The following is a 22,382-nucleotide window of genomic DNA, read 5'->3' as shown; positions in this document are numbered from 1 at the left end:
CTGACAGAGTGCCAAATTCCTGAGCTGTCTGCCCTGTTATAGTTTCTGGATGTCTCTAGAGCCCTCAGAAGCCCCGCTATTTGAGGCATTGTTTACTTTGACAGTCAATGAGATCCTGCTGAGACTTGCATAAGCGCAACCTCTGGAATGACCTCCCAGCTCACTTTGAAATCTCTTAGCCATAAAAACTCATTTGTAGTTACCTTTTCCTCCATTGGTCAAGGTCTTTTTCCAGCTGCATTGCTAGCTGGTGCTTGGTAATAATTCCTCAGTGCCAGGGAAGCACCTTTTATCACCTTAAGGGTAGCCTACCCTGAGCCCTAAATTTGAAGTTATCATAAATGGGCCAGTGTGCTAGAGAATGCCAGTGGCATGGAAGTCCAGGAAACAGGGCCACAGGGGCAGAGCTAGGAGAGCCTGGCTGTACCAAGGGGCAGGAAGAGGAACAGACACACTGGCACGCAAGGACACCGCCAACAGGAGGGGTGAGACTGACTTTTTCTGGCTGCCAAGAGCCTTCTCTCCTACCCCATCTCCAGTCTGATATGTACCAATTCAGAGACCCTTCTTTTTTTAAGGACCTCATCAAGAAAATTGTTAGCTACTAAGTCAAAAAGCTTCTCTGCAGTATCTTCCCTACTAAACAGAGGCGCCTGGGGATCCATTGTTCAAACACCAGGCTGACACATGGTTTGACCTTGGGGGACACTTAGTGCCCCCAAGACTGGACTGCACACTCTTTCTAAGGTCCCTGCCAACCCTACACTTCTCTGTTCCTTTGACCGGGGAATGGTGGCACAGGGTGGACCCTAATTTCAGAGCTAAAAAGTATCAGCAGAAGCAAAATTCTGTGCTCATTCTACTCCTGCCCTTTTTTTTTCATCCACAAAATCATTACAATTCCTGCTGCTGCCACACAGCAATGGCATGAAAATTAGCTCAGGTGCTATAAAACACCTTAAAAGCCTCCCATGAAATGTTATATAAGTGTTAAACATTAATATCCAACAGCTGCCACTTGCTACCAATTTCTAATTTAAAGGTTCTACCACACTCTCACCTCCCTATTAGTTTGCCTTTATTTTTGTTAAGTGACACTTTTACCTAAATGCAAGTCACTTAGACATACTGTAAAATTTAGAAAATAAGGGAAAATACAAAGAACAAAATAAAAATCACTGTCCCACTCCCACGTGACAACTTTGGTACAATTATCATTTCAGGACATTTCCTTTCAGTCTTTTCATGTATCTACCTTTTTAACATAAGTCAAGATCAGGCTCAACATACAATTTTATGTCCTACTTTAACATTATGTCATAAACATTTTCCCATGTCTTCCATTTAAGAACTTCTCTTAAATGTAATTTTTAATGCGTACATAAAATTCCATCCTATGGTGTACTCTAATATCCTAAACCATGTCCTTATTGTTGGGCATTTCAGGCATTTCCAATTGTTTTCCTTCTAAGAATGATGCTGCGATGAATTTCTTAAGCTTTTTGGTGTTCCTAATTATTTCCTTAGGGTGTACTCTCATGTGCAACTAGTTTTTACTAAAACCATTTCTTATAAAAGCTCACCACTGCAAAACAGGTCAACAGAATCCAACCATTGTATTTTTTTTTTTTTATTTTATTTTATTATTGACTTTGTAATAATATTACATTAAAAATATATATGTGAGGTCCCATTCATCCCCACCCCCCCTCCCTCTCCCCCCCCAACAACACTCGTTCCCATCATCATGACACATCCATTGGATTGGGTAAGTACATCTTTGGGCACCTCTGCACCTCATAGACAATGGTCCACATCATGGTCCATGCTCGCCTCCATTCCATCCAGTGGACCCTGTGAGGATTTACAATGTCCGGTGATTACCTCTGAGGCACCATCCAGGGCAGCTCCATGACCCAAAGACGCCTCCACCTCTCATCTCTTCCTGCCTTTCCCCACACCCATCTTCCACCATGTCCACTTTTCCCAATCCAATGCCACCTCTTCTTTGTGGACATTGGATTGGTAGTGTCCATTGCACCTCTATGTCAAGAGGAGGCTCAGATTCCACATGGATGCTGGATGCAATCCTCCCATTTTCGGTTGTAATCACTCTAGGCTCCATGGTGTGGTGATTGTCCTTCTTCAACTCCATCTTAGCTGAGTGTGATAAGTCCAATAAATCAGATTGTAGGTGCTGGAGTCTGTTGAGGCTCAGGACCTGGTTATCACATTGTCGGTCCAGAGATTCAAATCCCCTAAATCTATCTTAAACCCCAACGTTAACTGCACCTCTATCACATTAGCATGAAAGCCTTATGAAGGGAGATCCCATCTGAGTCCAGATTCATCACACATAAACACCGTTTCCAAAGAGGGCCGATGGGGTTGACTAACAGGGCAGATGGCCCCAACCATTGTATTTGACGTTACAAATGGCCTGACTCAAGTGGAGCTCCTTCCTTCAGGGGAAGTTCTGTGAACAGAAAAGTTAACAGCTTCCGGCATTAAGATACAAAGAAAGGGTAACCCCAGAGACTCAGGTTAAGATATGGTATACGCCACCTCTTTACCAGAGAGCTATTTAAACAAGAACAGACATTAGTTTAAAGAGTATAATATTTCTATTCAAGGGAGAGAACCCGACCGCCCACACCCTCCTTGTAATTCCAGGGGCTGCCTACAAAGCACATTTTGCCTACAGACACTGGCTTACAGACAGAGGGCTCTGGAAGTGTAACCTTTCTGTGTCCTCCATGGAAAAGCAGAGCTCTGGGAAACTCAGTGCTGCCCTAAACAAGTTGCCAAGGATACCATGAGTAGGTACAGAATCAACACTCAATTAGTCCAGTGCTCCCATTGGTGAAATACTTTTTCTTTTTCTTTTGACAGATTAATTCATATTTTCCAAACACAAAACAGACAAAAATGCATAAAGCGATCTAAGTTTCATTCTTTGCATCCACTCAGCTGCAACTATGTATCACCCAAGACTCTATCTTTAAAAGAGTCCATCCCATCAATAAGCATCACAAAATGATATTAACAACAACAATAATTAGAGTGACAAACCATTCATTGCACTAGACACATACTTCCATGAAAAGAGGGGAGAGACTGATCAATCTTAACCATTTGGGATATGCAACCAGGATTAAAGCAAGTAGAACTGGAATGATCTCACCTAAAAATAACTGGTTTATTAACATTTATTAGCTGACTACTCTGGGCCGAGCACTCTGACAAGGCTTTATATACATTTTTACCAGTCCTCATGCAAGGGAGGAGTAGTTAGCCCCATTTTACAGGAGAGAAAACTGAGGCTCACAAAGGTGAAGGGCCAGATTACACACTGGGAAGTAGGAGAGCTGGGAATTGAAAACAGGATCGAGTCCCGAGCCCATGCTCTTCCCTTTGCCTTCTCCATTTCCACAACATCAGTAGGCTGCTGATCATTCTTGGCCAAAAGCTGGGAGGTGTACTTTAAGGAGGGGATATGAAAAGGGAAATAACTGACCCTCGTAAACGATGAGTGGGAGGGATAAGTGAACAGCCAGACCAGCAGACCCTTCAGCAAGTTCCATTCTAAATGGAGAGTCACAGGTCTGCCGACACTAGTGGCAAAGGAAGTGCTGTGGCATTTATACTCAAGGGTGGCACTTTAGAACCCCTTTCAACTGGTCTTCAAATAAAAGGCCATTATTCTGTCTCCAAGGAAGAGAGGTCAATTTTACCTTTTCCCTCAAGGACTTTCCTAACCCTTTACCACACAGAAAGCCCCAAATAAAGCATTTCCACTAGAAAATGTGGGAAGGAGCTAGAACCATGACAGGTGGCAAGGACCAGTAGCAGAGACAGTCACCCTTCTAGCTTATGAAAAATAACTTAGAGGGAAGTCACTTTACACCTGCTGAGGACCTGGTGAGTAACACTGAGATGGTACCCTTTAAACCAGCTAGAGCTGCCTACACATGCAAACCAGGGAGCTTGTTTTTTGATATTTACATGTTTATTCAGTGTGGTTAACTCTTCTTTGGGGCCCTTGAGTGCTGAAGAAAGGATGCTAAGAAAACTGGATTGGAAATCAGGAGTCGGGATTCCAGAACCAGTTCATCAGGACTATAGGTTACCTGAGCTCCCTTCCAAATTTAATTCAATGGAATTTAATTCAAGTCAGTAAACATTGATGGAACACCCACAGTGTGTCAGGCCTTATCCTGGCTTTAAGATGAAAAGCCTCGCGGGAGACAAGTGTATAAATAAGTGAGTGGTTAGTGGGCCATGGGTGCAAGAAGCTTAAGAGGAAAAACCACACAGGGGAGGCAGGAGTAGGTCCAAACCAAGAAAGGTTCATGAAGTAAATGATGTCTAAACTGAATTTGGAAGGATTATAAAGTATTAGGGGGGAGGGGGATATAAATAAAAGGCACCCTGATATTTCTAACCTGAAACAACCCTGAGATTAGGATTCTGTAAAGTCCCTAGGTGCCAAGGTGCTGGGCCTGTGGCTGGTTCATGGGACAGTGTAGGGCACCGCCTTAGAACACAGTCCAGTGTCATTCTACTTGGAAGAGCTCTCGCCCCCACAGCCCAGGGGCAGCCCTAGGGCAGGGCTGTGCCCATGTCTGTCCTTGGCACCTCGGAGCCCCACCCCAGCCTCCACCTTCCCGAGGGCCTTCTACAGTAAGAGTTTGCTCCTGAAGGAGTGCCACTGTTTTAAACATTTTTGAAAACCAGTGCTCTCAGGCTTGAGATAGTTATCAGTTCACAGTGAGCTCCTCGCCGGTTTTCTCCTCTCTCCTCTGGCAGTTCCTTCTCTTAGTTTCCTTGGCCAGATTCCACCTCTTGTAAGAAGCCATTAAATCTTGGAATTTCTCAGGGCTGTGTCCAAGCTTGAGCCTCTTCTCAAGCTCTGCTCTCTCCCAAGGGAATTTCATTCCATGGAACGCCACAGATGTAGTCCACTTATTTGTTGACTCCCAGCTCCTCCAGTTTTCAGACCCATTGATCCCACTGCCCCTTTTGACACTGCAACATGAAGCCAGAGAAGACCCCTAAACGTGGCCAAGACTTAAACTCATAATTGCACCATCCTCACTCCCAATTCTGCTCAATAAATGGTCCCACCATGAATCCAGTTACTCAAACCGTAGATTTTGGCATAATTCTTCACTCCTCTTCTTCACTCCCAACATCCAATTAGCCACCAATTCTGGCTCATTCTGTCTTGTAAATGCTTCTCCCCCATCCTCACCATCTGCATTCTAGTTCAGGCCATCCGCTGACTTTCATGCCAATAACTATAAAACCCCTCATGATCCCTCACTCCCCACCTGGGCCCCTTCTAATCTATTTTCCACACAGCTGCTGGAAGGCTTCAAGAACCCAAATCTGATCATAAGAATCCCCTGCTTAAAACCTTTTCACGGCTGCCCATTTCCTCAAAGTCCAAAATCCTTTGGTGGCTTAAAAAGCAGTGAATGAATAGGCACATCTCCAGGCTCAACTCACAAAACCCTTCCCTCCTCTCTGCTCCAGCGTGAGACTTTTCTTAGTTGGTAGAACAAAACCTGCTCTCTCCTTTCCTCCTACCCCCATGTCCCCTCGTGCTACCCCTGCTGCCAAGGATTCTGCTCTGCCCTGTCTGCCCAGCCTCTCCTATTTGGCTTTCGCTTTTCTACTTAAACTTCATTCTTCAGGGAAGTCTGAGGTGTTCGCACAGGATGTGCCTAGAGTGTGTGGGATTTCTCTTCGGCTGCACTCTGCACACTTGTAGTTACTTACAATCATTTCTTCATTGTCCGGCTTCCAGAGAGCCAAACTTTATTCATTGCTCTATAACCCCTGGCCCTGCACAGTGCCTGCCACACAACAGGTGCTTGGTGTGTATTTTTAAAAATATTTTGTTAAACCACTCATACATCTCCCTGCCAGCTCTAAGCATCCATTGCCCTCAGTTCCCAGCCCCTTCTCTCCTTATCTCATGGTCCAGTTCTGGTCTTCAAGCCCCTGTTTTCACAGCAATCCTCCCACAAGGTGAGATGACTGCCACCTAGAAAGCAACTTTGTTTTCTACATGATGAATGCCTACTAGTCAGAATATACCCACTCTGGTTATTTCTACAAAAATAATAATCAAAACTCTAGAGCTTTGTGCCTAGAGTCCAGTGTCCAGGTTAGCATACACACAGAAAAAGAATATTCTTCAAAATAATGATCCAGTTTCAATCATGACTGTTAGTTTTCAGGTAGATAAATAGCTATATGCTATGGGGAACGTGTTGGTCAAATGATAATTCAGCTCAGTTGGGATTTATAGCTATTAGAGTCAGGAGGGAAGGTGGGTGGGCAGATAAATCCCCTTAGAAGTATGTGATTTATACACATTGAGAATAAAGAAAAGAAAAACCTTGCTTTTCAAAGTCCAAAGGCTTCCCTTTTGCTGCAGTGCAGCCTCTTGCTGGCACAGGCAACGTGACCAGGGACCAAGCGTGAATGACAGAGTCTGATTTGTTCGGCAAAGCCTGCTTTAAAGCAATTAAAAAGAGAATGTCATCTCCTGTAGAAGCTGAAAACAAAAGGCCAAGGATGCTTTTTCCTTTTTTAATTGATCTGGGCTGTCAACTACTTCATTAGCAGCCTGATTAGGTTCTAATTAGCACCCTAATTAAGTGCTTTCAAATCAGAACCCGAGAGGGGTAAGGGGGGCAGCAGCCTGGACAGGACTACTTTCAAGAAATCTAAATGGATTTCTTAACCTGAGGCTGTGGTGCAAACTTTATTATTGCAAGTGGATTTCCTATTGAGGGAGCCCTGTGAACATTTTATTTCTGAAGCAAATAGTTCCATCCCTTACTTAGAAAATCTAGACAGTAAAGCACAGAGGACTGTTTGCCTAAGAAACACATGGAAAATAATTGGAAAATATTTCACAGGCAGGAATAAAGGAAGAAGGCAAAATTGATACTCTTCTCATATGTTCTCTAGAATGACTTTCTTTGACCTTATGAAACCCTTGGATTCCAGGCAACCAAGAAGAATCTTGGAAAGACCTCTCAAACAGAAGATTCATGGAAATTCAGCAAAATTCTTGGAAAATGAGACAAGTGCAAACCCTCACCCACACTCCAATTTAAAAGTACTTCACATGTGAGATGTTTGTTTTGAGGTGGTGGCAGTTGTATGTTTCTTTCTATTGCCAATACTGAGCTCCCATCGTGCTCAGCTGAACAGAGTGGGACAGTAACCAGGCCGGCGCCCCACAAAAGTCCAACATAAAGGCTTCGGAATCTCACTCTTCAAACCCTCAAGTACCAAATTTCAACCACTAATTATCAAGCATGGAGGAAAAGTAGCACCTTCTTTTGTTTCCTAAGCTCTCTTCTTCAAAATAATTTCTCCTTCTTTTCCTCTCTTTGCAATAATCATAAAAGGATATCAAATTAAGAAACATTTGTTTTTTGTTTTGTTTTTGTTTTTGTTTTTTAAAGATTTATTTATTTCTCTCCCCTTCCCCCCTCCACCCCGGTTGTCTGTTCTCTGTGTCTATTTTTGCTGCAGTCTTCTTTGTCCGCTTCTGTTTTGTCAACAGTTTGGGAATCTGTGTTTCTTTTTGTTGCGTCATCTTGTTGTGTCAGTTCTCCGTGTGTGTGGCACCATTCCTGGGCAGGCTGTACTTTCTTTCGCACTGGGCGGCTCTCCTTACAGGGCATACTCCTTGCGTGTGGGGCTCCCCTACGTGGGGGACACCCCTGCATGGCAGGGCACTCCTTGCACGCATCAGCACTGCTCATGGGCCAGCTTCACATGGGTCAAGGAGGCCCAGGGTTTGAACCACGGACCTCCCATGTGGTAGACAGACACCCTAACCACTGGGCCAAGTTTGCTGCCAAATTAAGAAACATTTGATATGTTCCCTTGCATAAGCAAGAATTTTTACGCACGTTTGATGAGTATATTTCAGTGACTAGACAACACAAGACTTTATTTTAGGACCTAGGTATGATAATAACTAAGTCCCCTGCCCCCAAATCCAGAATTTTGTAAGCTCAGAATATTATTTTAAAGTAGGCTCAGTGCAGTGGGGGACAAAAATGGTATAAGACTTACAAAGGCCAAATAGCAAAATGGCAGAAGAAAGCCCTGTATTACAGTAGTGACTTTAAATATAAAAGGATTAAACTCTCCAGCCAAAAGGCAGATATAGGCAGAATGGATAAAAAAGTATGACCCAACAATAGGCTGTCTGCAAGTGGCTCACCTTAAATTCAAAGATACAAGTAGGTTGAGGGTGAAAGGATGGAAAAATATACCATGCAAGTAGTAACCAAAAGAGAGCTGGGGTGGCTATACTTACAACAGAAAATCCAGAGTTTAAGTGAAAAATAGTTACAAGGGACAAAGATGGTCATTGCATACTGATAAAGGGGACAATTAAACAAGAAGATATAATTATAAATTTACATATGTCCCTAACCTCAGAGCCCCAAATATGTGAAGCAAATACTGACATGTTTGAAGGGAGAAACTGAAGGCTTTACTTTAATAGTAGGAAACTTTAACACATCACTCTGAATAATGGGCAGAACATCTAGTCAGAAGATCAATAAGGAAGTAACAGGACTTGAATAATACACTAAACTAACTAGACCTAACAGACATATATAGAACACTGCACCCACAGAAAACTGAAGACACATTCTTCTCAAATACATATGGATCATTCTCCAGGACAGATCATATGTTGAGTCACAAAATAAGTCTCAATAAATTAAAAAATATTGAAATCATACAAATGTATATTCTTTGACTACAACAAAATGAAGCTATTTTAGAAATCAGTAACAGAGGGAGAAATGGGAAATTCACAAATATGTAGAAATTAAACAGCATACCCTTAAACAACCAATGGGTTAATCACAAAGGAAATTAGGAAATATCTTGAGGCAAAAGAAAATGAAAATACAAAATACCAAAACTTATGGGATGTAGCAAAGGCAGTGCTGAGAGGGAAATTTATGGTTCTAAATGTTTACATTGAAAAAGAAGAAGAACAGGGCGGATATAGCTCAGTGGTTGAGTGCCTGTTTCGTGGAGGAAGAGGAGGAAGAAGAGGAGGGGGAAGGGAGAGGAAGAGGGGGGAGAGGAGAAGAAGACTTCAAATCAGACACCTAATCTCAAAACTGGAAGAACTAGAAAAAGAAGGGCAAACTAAACCCAAAGCAAGCAGAAGAAAGGAAATAACAGATTAGAGTGGAGATAAATGAAATAGAAAACGAAAAACAATAGAGAGAATTAATATAACCAAAAGTTGGTTCTTTGAAAAGATCAATGAAATTGAAAAGCCTTTAGTTACACTAACAAAGAAAAAAGAGAGAGAGAGGATATAAGTAATAAAAAATAGAAATGAAAAGGAGAATATTACTATCGACCCTGCTGAAAGAAAATGGACTATAAGTGGATACTATGAACAACTGCATGCCAATAAATTGGATAACCAAGAAGAAAAGGACAAATACTTAGAAACACAAAAACTACCTATATTGACTCAAAATGAAATATAAGATCTCAACAAATGAATTACTAGTAAAGAGACTGAATCAGTAGCCAAAAACCTCCCAAAAAAGAAAAGTCAAGGACCAGATGGTTTCACAGGGGAATTTTACCAAACATTCCACAAAGACTTAACTCCATTTCTGCTCAAACTCTTCCAAAAAAATTGAAGAGGAGGAAACACTCCCTAATTCATTCTACAAGACCTACTTCACTCTCAAACCAAAGACAGATAATGATATCACAAGAAAAGGAAACTACAAACCAATATCTCTTATGAATATAGATGCAAAAATCCTCAAAAAAATACTAGCAAATCAAATTCAACAGCAAATTAAAAGAATTATATACCTTGATTGTGATGGTTAGGGTAATGTATCAACTCAGCCAGGTAATTGTGCCCAGCTGTTTGGTCAAGCAAGCACTGAGCTAACTGTAATACAAGGGCATTTATGGACTTTAGTCACCACTGACTTTACTGGTAAAATCATAGATAGCTGATTACAATTACATCAATCGGAGACTGCCATCAGCAATGAGTGATGCTTTATCCAATCAGTTGAATGCCTTAAAAGGAAAAGTGATTCCAGCATTGAGAGAGAATTTCCCAGCTCGTCATTGGACAGCCATCGTCTCCCACAACTCATCAAGGACCTTCACTGGACTTTCATCGGAGCCCCTGGTTGCAGCCTGCCTGTGGAACCTGGACTTGTGCATCCCCACAGTCCCATGAGAGACTCTGAAGAAATCTCTTACTATTGACAGATATCTCTTGTTGATTGTGTTTCCCTAGAGAACCCTGACTAATACAATGATCAAGTGGGATTTATCCCTGGTATGCAAGGGTGGTTCAACATAAGAATATTAATTAATGTAATATACCACATTAACAGAATGAAGGGGGAAAAAAGGAGGACCCCTACCTCACACCATATACAAAAATCAATTCAAAATGGATCAAAGACCTAAATATAAGAGCCAGAACTACCAAACTCCTAGAAAAAAATGCAGGGAAGCATCTTCAGGAGCTTGTGGTAGGCAATGGTTTCTTAGACTTTATACCCAAAGCACAGGTCACAAAAGAAAAAAATAGATAAATGGGGACCTCATCAAAATTAAAAACTTTTGTGCCTCAAAGGACTTTATCATGACAGTAAAAAGATAACCTACATAGCAGGAGAAAATATTTGGAAATCACATATTCAATGAAGGATTAATATCCAGTATATATATATATAAAGAAATCCTTCAACTTAACTACAAAAAGGCAGACAACACAATTGAAAATGGGTAAAAGACTTGAATAGACATCTCTTCAAAAAAGATATATAAATGGCCAGAACATGAAAAGATGCTCAACATCATTAGCCATCAGGGAAATACAAAGCTAAACCACAATGAGATACCATTTCATGCCCATTAGAATGGCTGCTATTAAAAAAAAAGGAAGAGAATAACAAGTGTTAGAGAGAATGTAGAGAAACAGAACACTTATTCATTGCAGGTGACAATGTAAAATGGTGCAGCCACTGTAGAAGACAGTTTGGCAGTTCCTCAGAAAGCTAAGTACAGAACTACCATATGACCTAGAAATCCTACTACTATGTATATACGCAAAAGAATTGAAAGAGGGGACTTGAAGAGATGTTTGCATACCTATGTTCATAGCAGCATTTTTCACAATTGCCAAAAGAGGGAAGCAACCGAAGTGTCCATCAACCAATGAATGGGTAAATAAAATGTGGTATATACAAACAATGGAATATTATTCTGCTAAAAAGGAATGAAATCCTGATATGTGCAACAACATATGGATGAACCTTGAAGATATCACATTGAGGGTACTTGTTAAAGGCTGGATGTCTCAGATTCTGAGACAGACAAATATTGTATGATCTCTTTGATTTGAAACAATTAAAATAAGTAAACCCATAGAGTCAGAATCTAAAATAAAGGTTACCAGGGGATGGGGTGTGGATAGGGAATAGGGAGTTGTGGTTTAAAATGTACAGGGTTCCTGTTTGGCCTAATGGAAATGTTTTGGTAATGGATGGTAGTGATGGTAGCATAACATTGTGAATGTAATTAGCAGCACTGAAATAGAATCTATATATGATTAAAAGGGGAAATGTTAGTTTTCCCTTTTATATGGTATATATGGTAACAGAATAATTTTGTTTAAAGTAGGTTCAGTCCATTTGCCTATAGATTGAAGCAGAGGTAGTACGAGAACAGAAGCGGAACTCTTCAAAAGACTTCTCAATCAAGGAGAATATGTGGCTGCTGTGTGTTGGAGGGGGTGTTTGAATAGAAGGATAGGGGGAAGAGGTGGGGTATGAACTCATCGTAAAACTTTCAATAGTTTGAATTATAAACAAATAAATGTCATTACTTAGGAACATCTTGCTTAGCCCTGACCTTGCAGCACTCTCTTTATAGGTCACAAGGGTGATGACAGAAAGTGAAGTCCACTAAAGATCTTAAATGTTATGCCCTACTCCTTTGTCACCAGTTAGCTCTTCCAGTAGAGTGGAGTGCAAACCTTAGGAAGGGTTTTTATTTGCTTCCAGCCCTTTATCTTTAAAATGTATATAACAGACTCTCTACTTGGAGAGGTTTTGTGAATATAAACAAGGAAACATTTGTCAAGTGCTAAGCAAATGATAATGCCTGATTAGCTCCCTTCTCCAGCTCTCCTCACCTTTTTCCTGCAGTATCTTTTCCTCTCCCAGTCCCCTCTCCTCCACCTCTACTGACTAAAACCACATTTTCAAATTCTAACTATTGAAAATATTCTTACACGATTTAACTGTAGATCAACTTACTCCAAAACACAAACCATTAATAGAATTTCACATTAGTCACGTTTGTGGATTTTATGCTTTCCTAAAGATCCTGTACTTCAGAGCTAAACAATTGAGATTTAAGGTACTTATCAAAACTGTCTAAAAATGAAGCCCTGAGAATAATGACTCGTTTCCTTCATTATTTCAGGACTTTGGCAGAATCCATCTACCAGGTCCCTGGCCAAAGAAATTCAAAGAGCAGTTCCTTTCTCTCAGCCTCCTCTTTACTGCCTCTGCATTATCAGTGTTGATGATAGCACTTGTTACCTGACAGGCAGTTGCCCTCACTCAAAGGCACAAATTGCAAACAAAATCGCTAACACAATTCAAAAGCTTTGACAGACTGACTTTTGGAGCAGCTAAACGGGAAATGCTGTGATTCTTTATGCCCATGGCAGGTCGGCCCATCCACCTGAAAAACTGCATCGCTTAAAAGCTACAAGCAGCCCACTTCAAGGGCTACTGCCAACTGGCAGGCCACTCCTCGCAGCGTGGAGGGAACTGCAGGGAGGGAACATGGACAAGAAAGGGAGGGAGAGGGACCAAATCTGATGAACACCTAAATTCAGAGGGCAGGAGTTAGCAAAGCAGACAAGACCAATGTTGAGAAAAGCATGTGAACCAGGAGGGCGGAATTTCAAGGGAACCCGGGTTGCTGAGAGCTGCCAGCCACCAACACTGCCAGCAGTTGGAACAATGAGTGCGGCAGTCCCACAAGGGGAGGGGGAGGCCTGGGCGGCTCACGACAAAATCCACTAGGGTAGCCTACACCTAAAAGGAAGGGTTAGTTGACTAGCACAGTATTTGACAGGGCCAGGGTCAAGTGTCTGGGCTTGCATCCCAGTTCAGTCACTAGTTGAATGTATAATCCTAGTAATTTTCTTAACTTCTCTGCATCTCCATGCCTTCCTCTGTAAAGTAAAAATAATACTATTTCATAGGACTGTTGAGTAATTATACAAGATAATGTATTTAAAGATCATGGTACTAAGTAAGCATTTTCTCACCAACTTTGTAGAAACATACTATTTCATAGAGAAGGAACAAGGCAAAGAAGAGCTAAGCCAACATGGTGTTGCTATGGATTCATAAAGGACAAACTTTTTTTCATTAAGGGCAACAGCAGGCTGGGGTTGTCCAACTTGATCCATTCAAGGTCCATGTCATGAAGGCCAACTACTTCCTGTCTGTCAAAGCCCCGTCCTGTATTGTGGGCCAGAACACAGCATCAGGAGATGGACCCTGCCAAATCCTGTTCTGACATTCCAGAGCACAGGAAAGCTGTTCTGGCAAACAAAGCCAGAAAGACACAGAAAATGCCATCTGGGAAAGAGTGAAATCCTTAGCATTGTCAGAGGCTGTGAAGCTCTCTCCTGATGGAACAGCAACAGGTAGCAAGCCCAAACGTGTCTCAAAGAAAAAAGGAAAAAGCCCACCAGGCGAAGAAGAATGAATTGTTGGGAAATATGAGCAACTACAAATGGTTAAGACACTCCTCATGTGTTTGAGATACTATGTACCCACCCCCTCACCCAAATACATGTTGGTCTCAACCCACATCCTCAAAGAGATTCTATCAGTTTGGGGGAGGGTGGAACTGGGAGGAGAGGGAGGGTGGAAGGTAGCATATATGTGCCAAACTGGGGAGAGGAAGAGGAAAGAGAAAAACATCATTTAATAAACAACCAGCACATTATGAGGCACTCAGGCACTAACTCAATTCATCTTCAAAACAACTCTATGAGGGGGTACTAGCATCCCCATTTTTCAGATTAGAAAACTGAGGCACAAAAAGATAAGGATCTTCCCAAGTTTACCATGCTAAGTAACTTAATCTTTGGATTTGGACTTAGGTGTGTCTTCTCTAGGACAGTGTGTGCCAGTCAAGGACCTCAGCTTGCCTGGGACAGCCCCAGGTCCAATCACCTTACCATCACCCCCTCTCCCTATTCCAGACCCAGCCCGTAGCCCTTCAAACAGGGAGGCACCTGTGAGCACTGCCACAGGTCAGTATCACATGCCCATCAACTGGGTAACAGGACTGCCACCTGCAAGGACCCCTCCTGCCCAATTCTGGGCACCTGGATTCTTACACATTTGACCAAGTGTGTCAAGCATCTCTCAGGCTGGTGAGGATCTCAGCAACTCAACAAGCTCCGTGACCAGGAACTTGTCACAGCACTCAGGCGAGCACACGCTGATCCTTGCCGGCCCTGTCCTCCAGAAACACGTTTTTCCTCGTGTTTCCTTGAGAAAGTTCCCAGTTCTAAGCCTATCATTTCCCACTTACTAGATGTCCAGGCTTGGGTTAACCATGGGACCTCTCCGAGATTCACTCTCATCTGTAAAATGGGGTAACGACTCCCGCAGGCTTATCACACAGCAGTTTCCCTCAGTGGGAAAGGGAGACACGTGAGAAATGATGTAGGTGGCATGTGGCCAGGGCATTAAATAACGAGGAGTCACAAGGCAGAACATTATTCTTCTTCCATTTCCCTTTCCACTTAAGGCTGAATAAATATCTGTTTGGTGCCACTACGCCTTTAATGCCTCTCTAGCCCTTACCTCCCCTTTTACCAGAGAACAGGTCCCTTTTACCAGAGAACAGGTCTCCGGTCCAGAACATTCTCTAGCTGGAACTTGACAGCACTGCTGTATTCTAACTGTATTTGCTTTCCTGGCCATCTTCTATTTATGGCAAATCATGCTGGGTTTCCATTTACAATAGAGATAAGAAGACTTCACTTCTGAAACACATTAATGTAAGTAATGAGTCAATTTAAAAGAGACAATTATCAGGTAAAGCAATAGTATAGGTGGTATATGAAAATGGCATAAATTATGAAGAAGGAACACAAGTGTGAACATGTTAAAAAGATTAGAGAGAGTGCTACTGATTGCCTAGCTCCAGCCTAGCATATAGAAGGTACTCAATAGATAATTGGCTACTGTATTCTAATTTTTTTATCATTAGCCTTGGAGTTTAATTGCACAGCTCACTGCCAAAGTACCCAAGAGCTCCAAATTCTTTTTTCACGAAGCTCTGGCATTAATACAGCATCCTTTTTAATAAAGGAGGATAGGAAGGAAAGGAAGTCAATTCAAAAGATTTTAATTCACAGCCCAATCCCACCACTTACTAGTTGTCTTGGGCCAGTCAAGTAACCTGGTCAAATTCAAACTCTCCATGACAATAGCTTCCTTTGTTAAGCGCTTATTACTTGCCTAGGGCCTATGTTAAGGGTTTTACATTGATGATCCTCTTTAAATCTTACAACACCCCTGTCTTCACTATACTGAAATAAAGCTCAGAAAGGGTGCTTGAAAGTACGTCAAGTCTCACAGCTGGGGAATGGCAGTCAGTGTTCCCACCCAGGTCTTTCTGACTCCCCATCTACCTCCCAGAGTTGATGTGAGGATTAAAAGATAACCCAGTGGTTAGGGCGTCAGTCTACCACATGGGAGGTCCGCGGTTCAAACCCCGAGCCTCCTTGACCCGCGTGGAGCTGGACCATGCACAGTGCCGATGCACGCAAGGAGTGCCCTGCCATGCAGGGGTGTCCCCCACGTAGGGGAGCCCCACACGCAAGGAGTGCAGCCCGTAAGGAGAGCCGCCCAGCACGAAAGAAAGTGCAGCCTGCCCAGGAATGGCACCGCCCACACGGAGAACTGACACAACAAGATGACGCAACAAAAAGAAACAGAGATTTCTGTGCCACTGACAACAGAAGCGGACAAAGAAGATGCAGGAAATAGACACAGACAGCAGACAACTGGGGTGGGGGTGGGGGTGAGGGGGGAAGGGGAGAGAAATAAATAAATAAATAAATAAATAAATAAGTCTTAAAAAAAAAAAAGATAGAGTGGAGAGGATAAGCCTTCAGCACAATGAGCACTTGATAAACGGCTGCACTGCAATACATCTAGAACGTTCCAGGCCCAGGCACCAAATGTTATTTTCTCAAACTGAATTCCAGAGATGCAGGAGGAAAGGAGGACCCAGCTGTAGCTTAGGAGGAATTAAGTCAGAGAACATTCAGCTTTTAGCATTTGTAGCTGGACTAGAACTTGCACTACCCTGGAGATTTGCCTCAAAGAAAGCCAGCCAACGAGAATGAGCAAGGTCAGGTGTGCAAATCTGCTCCTGACAAACAGGCTGGCAGAGAAAGCACTGTGGGGCCGAAAGTGCAAAGTGCAGGCTGCAGAGTACTGAGAAGAGGCCAAGAGGCATAGCAGGGCCAGGAGAATGCTGCCCTCAGAGACCAGTACCCCAAAAAAGCAGCGACAAATGCAAACAGTGAAAAGGGGGAGGTAAGAGTGGTGTGATTCACTCTGTTGGCTCACAAGAAAAAGGCATCCCCAGAAGTAGAGAACTGCCCTGCTGTGCAAAGATTTAAATGAAAAATAAGGTGCAGACCACCTTCAGGGGCTTGTTCTGTACAATTTCATCATTACCATGAGGTTAAATGTTTAAGAAAGTAAAATGCTTACATAAAGAAAAAAAAACCATGATGGAAAGAATGCCTTAGGGAAGCAGATGTGGCTCAAGCAATTGATCTCCCGCCTACAACATGGGAGGTCCCAAGTTCAGTTCCTGGTGCCTCCTGGATAAGACAAGCAAGATAGCGAGCTGGCACGATGGGCTGGCATGGTGAGCTGATGCAACAAGAGGATGCAACAAGGAGACACAAAGAGGAAAACAATAAGAGACACAACAAAGAAGGGAGCAGAGGTGGCTCAAGTGAGTGAGTGGCTCTCTCTCACATGGGAGGACCCAGGTTCAGTTCTCCGTGCCTGCTAAAGAGAAAACAGGCAGACACAGAGCATACCGTGAATGAACACAGAGCAGACAGTGAGTGCAAACAACGGGGTGGGGGATGGGGTGGGAGAAGTAAATAAAATAAATCTTTTTTAAAAAATGCCTTTAAACTTCCATATACACTGGTGATCATTTTTTCAATTTTCCTGAAAACTAGGCCCAGAGACGGAGAAAGAACACAGTTCATTTTAGGGAGCATCCAGATGGAGGGGGAACGGACAGCAAAACAGGTCTGGGAAGGCAAGGAGGAGCTGACAGGAAGCCAAGTATTTCTCTCTCCTTTGCTGGGGAGGGAACATATGAGTGTCTTCATGGGAAGGGGAAAGGAGAGAGAATTGGATGTCTGCAGGGTTTGTGTTGTCGAGACAGAAAAAGGATGACTCTGCAGATGCATTCATGCAATGGCTCCATTCATTCTGAAGAGCGTGAGCTGATGGATGCTGATTGCATTGGTTTGTGTGGGTATTATGCAAATAAGCCCAAAGGGGACAGATAATGCTTCAGGGTCACCACCTGTCATATTCTAGTACTTTGCATTTTGAGAAGGGGTAAGAATGGCTGCCTTAGTCCTTAAAATACCTGAGTGGGAGGCAACGGTCTTGAGCACCATTATTTCAGATCTGACTCACTGTGGGCAATGTTAATTTCCCATTTACAGAAACGGCTCTCCGACACATGATAGAACCTATTTATTCAATTTACCACCTACATTTCTGTCAGATGTTTACTGACGTCCAGAAGCTCTGCAAATACCAGTCTTCCCCACACACTTAGAAAAGCTATGCTCTTTCAATCATGGATTTTAAATCGTTGCATTCAGTGTTTGTCCCAATCACATTAAATGAATAGACAAGCAGGATCTGTTAAAATAAAAGACATAAAAATGCTGCAGGAGAAAAAAAAATGTAACAAAGTAGGTCAGTGCGTCGGATAACAATCCTACCACAGAACAGCCCTACATCAGCCAATACCCCTCTCAGCCAAGGCCACAAGAAAACGATTTATCAGCCTCATTCACCACTAGGTATTTAACGCCCTCTCAGTTCTATGAGGTTTTAGGAAATTTGAGAGTTCAATGCCTCAGCTAGCCCTTAAGAGATTATACTAGAAGGCAGAAAATGGCTTAGAAGCTGCACTTCCTTCTATTCAGTAGCAGAAATGAGCACAGACAAAAAGTGAACAAACATTATACAGATTCCTTTATTCCCATTTTCCTCAAACTCCTCCATCTTAAATTATAAGAGGAAGGACTAGAGTTTTTCTTGCCTAGTTTACACTTAATAAAAATTTCAAAAAAGCTATGTGGTGCTTTATACTAATGTACCTCTTAGTACTATTACAGAATGAGGTTGTTTTCATGTTTTTTGACAAATCCACATTTAGAGGATTCAAGATAAATTGAAGATAATATTTATACATCTGCCAAGGGCCGTCTGTCTATTAAGACATTTACAGTATCCTACTCTTTCCCCTCCCTTTTTCTCCCTTTACTGTTGTTGTGATATTATTTCTGCAATAAACAAAAATCAGGAGAAAACCAAAAAAGAATCCAACCTTTTTTTTTAACTGATTTTAAATAAATAACTGCAATCAAATCTTAAGCCTAGACAGATGAACAATCCTACCAAGCCAGCAAGCAGTCTTTCTCTCCCCAAACACATAGCAATAAGAAGGGTCTTCTTAAATGACAAAATGTGACCAATTTACAGATAATGAAATAGGTGTATAGCCTCCTAGACATTTTTACTCATCCGAATTCCTTCTTCCCTTTCCAAATGATCTCCACGAGAAACTAAGTATATGTGTGGGGAGCTTGGCAAGCAGAACCACTGTAAGAGGAGCTCTGATGGTTCCAAAGAACTGAGTGGTGGAGTTCAACTGTCCCAGCTACTGCAGGAAACAGAATGACAAGACTACCCCCAGCACTGGCCTCTCTCTGTTCCAATCTATTCTAGACATTGCCAGGCTGACTGTCCTTCCTGTTATGAACATTTGTTAGTTTGGGGCTCAGTTTCCAAGTACCCTGCTTCCAGCAACCATCTGTTTTCATTTGGAAAGTCACTCTTCTCCTATTCTCATTCCATATGGTTTGGTTGGGGCTGACCCCACCCTGAGCTGGGGAAGGAGAAACGGAAACTCAAACTATGTCTAAGCCACTCAGCACCCTGCACTCCTCTCGTCACAAATCCTGGACCGGATATGGACATACAACCCAAACCAGGCTGTCCCAGCCATCCAGACTCCACTTCTGAATTGCTATTGGGGCCACTGGGAAAGCTAATTCTCTCTTTTCTCCTAGACCACAGTCTGGAAAGAACACAATCCTGGATCAGCTGCAACCATCTTGTCACCATGAGAGGAAAGAGGCCTGAGAATGAAGCCTACCCAAAGGACACAGAGCAGAGATACAGGAAGAAACCAATTACACCATCTGAGTTGCTGGATCAAGCGATGCCTAAACCTAGATCTACCCCTGGTCTTTCCAGATTTATAAGTCAATAAATTTCCTTTTGCTCCAGCCTATTTTGGGTGGGTTTTTCTCTCACTGGCAACTAAGAGCCCCAACAGATAGATTTCTCATGTCAATGATTGGCACTTTACCACTCAAGCACAAAAACTACCAATGACTCCCTATTGTCTACAGAATAAAGTTTAAATTCCATAACCTGGCACTTAAGGCCATTCATAGATGACCTCAACTTACTTCTTCCCCACTTTTATTTCTAATGGCTACCTTATATGAAACTCTTCCTGTCAAACTGGTACATTCTTTGTTCCCTGAATAATCAGGGGCCATAGCCATCTCTGAAAAAAGTCTTCTGCTGTTCTTCAAGAAATAACTTCATCTCACCTATCCCAGGCCATAGTGATCTCTCCTTTCTCTGAATTTTCATCACATGCATTGTCTTGAGCATTTCTCTGATACTTAACATAAGCTACTTTACCTCTCTCATTCTTCCAATGATTATTTAAAGGGCATTTATGTGTGCTAGGCACAGTGTTAGGTGCCAAGGATATGTGTTACCTGCCCCCAAGGAATTTGCAGACTAATGGGGGACATCAATGATCAATACTTATGCAAAAAAAACTATATAATTACAACATAAATAATACCCCCAAAAAGGTCAGGATATCATAAGTATAATAAGGGAACATAATCTAAATAGTGGGGCAGGGGAGGCCTCCCTGAAAAAGTGGCATTTAAGCAGCAACCTGAAGGTGGAATAAGGGCAATGAAATAAAAGGGGAAGAAAAATGTTCTGGGCAAGGAAACACGATGCTCAACATCCCTGAGGTGGGAAAGAGTCTGGTATCAATGCACAGAGAAGGTCAGTGTGGTTGGAAGGAGGCAAATGGGTGGAGAGCGGTGGGAGCTGGGGTTAGAGAAATGAGCAGGTACAAATCATGTAGACATCACAGAGCTCTTAAACTTAATCTACCAGCAAAGGCATTGGAGGATTTTCAGCAGGGAAGTGACTTGACCAGATCTGTATTTAAAATGATCACTCTGGTTGCCATGTGGGAAATAGATTAGAGTTGAGAGATGGTTGTTACAGTGGCAAAGGGGTACTGATGATGTTGGCTTGACCTTTGGTGATATCAGTGGAGATGGAGAGAATTCAATGGATTTCAGCTCAATTCTGAAGGCAGAAGCCATATGATTTAATGATTTATTAGCTTTTGGTGGAAGGATATGAGACAGGAATACTATGGATGATTCCTGGGTCCCTGGCTTCAACCACTGGATAGAAACGGTGAGTAGTGGAAACGGAGCAGGTTTGGGGTGGGGAGAAGGTTTGAGATCAATTTAATGTGAAGAAGTTGTTGGACTAAGTGCATTTGTTAAGAAGACAGTTGGATACACGGGCTTAAGGTTTATAAGAAACGACTAGACTACAGATTAAATTTAGGAGTCACTGGTGCGTAGAGGGTATTTAAGCCATGGGAGGTGGGTGAGCTTGCATGAGCAGAGTGTAAAAGGAAGAAATGATCTGAACTCTATCCTAGAGAACTCCAGTTTTTAGAGGTTTAGTTATTGAACTAGAGACAACACAGATAAGAGATAGATGTCCCTAGCTTTCCAGTTAAGATTATAATTTGAGGAGTCCTGTCTCCTATTTCTTTGAAAAGACAGTACTTTGAACGTCATAGGTATTAAAGAAATACTTCATGTGGATTACACTAAATAGTGGACAGAACACTGGGCTGAGAATCAGAAGACATGTAGTCTAAAAGTTTAATTCAAAAAGAAGGGGAAAACTCATAATTTAACTGGATGTGACAGGCCCTCATTCATTCAACTAGTATTAAATAGGAACTTCATGTGCACCAACACTGTACAGAGTCAGGAAGAGAATATATAAGGGGTCTCATTTAGTGCTCTACCACAGGCCTATGGGGAAAAATCTTGCAAAAACTGGGTTTTACAAGTTATAACTGAAGAAACAGGTTTACAAAGTTTCAGCCATACAGCCAATAAGCAATAGGACCAGAAATCAAACTCAAGTCTGTTTATCTCCAAAACCTGTGCTTTTGCTTCTAGTGCACCTCATGCCCCTAACCCCTGTTCAACAACTCATAACCTTGGAATGAAAGCCAGCTAACAATACAAAGTAGTCTGTGATGAAATGCCAAGATTAGAGCTGTGGACTGTGAACACTACTACTAGTTTAAAAAGAAAAAATCAGTGTGATACAGATGGTAAGGAAGGTCTGTGGACTAGCTGGACCTTGAACAAGGATAAGAAAACTTAAGGGTTGGGAATACATTCCCACTGGACAGGAACCCCAAAGCCACAACTCCAACATGAGAAGCAAAGATACTACTTAGAAATTCTCTTTTTATGTGCTTCACACAGGTTCTTTGAGAATATGTTTCCAGAGTCAGGGGCCACATCTGTGATGGTAGTTATTGCCACTTAAATTCTTCCTCCTGACAACTGTGGGTCTGGGAAACATGGAACTTTGGCTGTAAAGTTAGATTTCACCAAAAGACATGATGCCAATCATGAGTGAAATAAAACGATCAATGGCTTTAATAAAAGGGAGGTTGTGAAACCCCTATTTGGCCCCAATTTAACTCTACTTGTATCACATCCCCCTCTACATTCTTTCCCCTCAACACCGTAAGTTACTTAAGGCTAAGGACCCTATCAGTCTTCTCCT

Source organism: Dasypus novemcinctus, chromosome 9 (assembly GCF_030445035.2).
Source record: "Dasypus novemcinctus isolate mDasNov1 chromosome 9, mDasNov1.1.hap2, whole genome shotgun sequence".
In the NCBI taxonomy this organism is placed as follows: domain Eukaryota; kingdom Metazoa; phylum Chordata; class Mammalia; order Cingulata; family Dasypodidae; genus Dasypus; species Dasypus novemcinctus.
The sequence above is the reverse complement of the archived record's forward strand: the minus strand, read 5'-3'. Positions refer to the sequence as shown.